The following is a 1616-nucleotide window of genomic DNA, read 5'->3' on the forward strand; positions in this document are numbered from 1 at the left end:
TCGGGCTCTGTGCTGACTGCCAGCTCGGAGCCTGGAGCCTGTTTCAGAGTCTGCGTTTCCCTCTCTCTCTCTGACCCTCCCCTGCTCGCGCTGTCTCTCTCTCTCTCTCTCCTAGAAATAAATAAAAATATTAAAAAAAGAAACGAGTACATTAGAAAATGAAGTACAGTGAAAGCCTGGATTGCGAGGAACTTGTCCCGCGAGTGTCCGCACGATGAGCCAACGTTTCTAATAAATTTTAACTTGATACATGAGCGAGGTCCCGCGATATGAATCGTACGCTATGCCGAACATCAATAATCACAACTAGGCCAATGGTTCTCTCTCCCTCTCTCTCTGTCTCGCTCTCCGCTTGCTGGGGGACTTCATTAACGCAACGTCACATTTCCGCGAAGTCCGCAAAAGGAGGCGAAGTCAGTGTCACTGGATAGATTCCTTGTTCAAGTTGCACAAAAAGGGGCACCTGGTGGCTCAGGTCACGATTTCGTGGTTCATGGGTTCCAGGCCCGCGTCGGGCTCTGTGCTGACAGCTCGGAGCCTGGAGCTGCTTCACGTTCTCCCTCTCTCTCTCTGCCCCTCCCCTGCTTGTGCTGTCTCAAAAATAAACATTAAAAAAAAAAAAAAAGGTTGCACAAAGAGATTCCTTTGAGCCAGTAGAGGGCAGTGATTCCGTGAGTGATGGTGAAGGTCGTCCTACACGGCAACCCTCCCCACACGGGCTTTCAAAGGGAAGTGCAGGTTAATTTACTTTTCTATTTTCTTTACTATTTTGTGTTATATGACAGTATTGTAATCACTTTTACATGAATATTTTTGGGTTGTGGAAGGAATCATGGGTTCCTATTATTTTTTATGGGGACATTCGCCTCGGATTACAAGCAGGTTTCTGGAGCAAATGATGCTTGCAAACCAAGGCGTGACTGTATATTAAACACACGTGAACTCACAGGGTCTGTGATGTGACGCGGGAAGGGCTCAGGCACCCTCGCCCCGCCCCCACTCCGGCCCCGCCCCGCAGGCGNCGTGGCACCCCCAGGCCGCCCCCGCCCACCCCCAGGCCGCACGTGGCGTCACGTGGCGTCGCCTGCCCGAGGAGCTGTCCTCCCGGTTCCGTGCGAGCTGCTCTTTCCTGCTCTGGCTGCACAACGTTTGTGTTTCTAAACAACACTGTTCAGCTCTGCAGTTGGTAATGACGCCCTGTGGGACTGACGGGCTCCGCCCGGTGTTCGGATCCACGGACGGCGATGAGGGCGCGTCCGCGGTTGACGCACGTGTGAGTTCTTTCCCGTTTGCGGGCACTCCACGTGCACGCTCAGTATTGCCGCACGTGACAGAAGTTCTCGGAGGTCTTGTAATCAGAGACACTTCGACGTTAGCACGATAGGGCACACGTTCACCTTGCTGGAAATGTTATTTTTGTTGCTAAAATGGATAGATGGCTTTTTAAAGTTGCATTTTGTTAACGTCACATCAAGTCCAATAGACTTTTTTCGCTGTGGTTAAAATCTACAAAGCGTTGGTTATTTTAGTGATTATTTTAGCGCTCGGAAGCTCACACTTCAGTGGCAGGAAGTCCTCACAATGCCGCGTGCCCACCACCGTGACCTACACCCCTA

Source organism: Crocuta crocuta, unplaced genomic scaffold (assembly GCF_008692635.1).
Source record: "Crocuta crocuta isolate KB4526 unplaced genomic scaffold, BGI_CrCroc_1.0 scaffold327, whole genome shotgun sequence".
Classification (NCBI taxonomy): domain Eukaryota; kingdom Metazoa; phylum Chordata; class Mammalia; order Carnivora; family Hyaenidae; genus Crocuta; species Crocuta crocuta.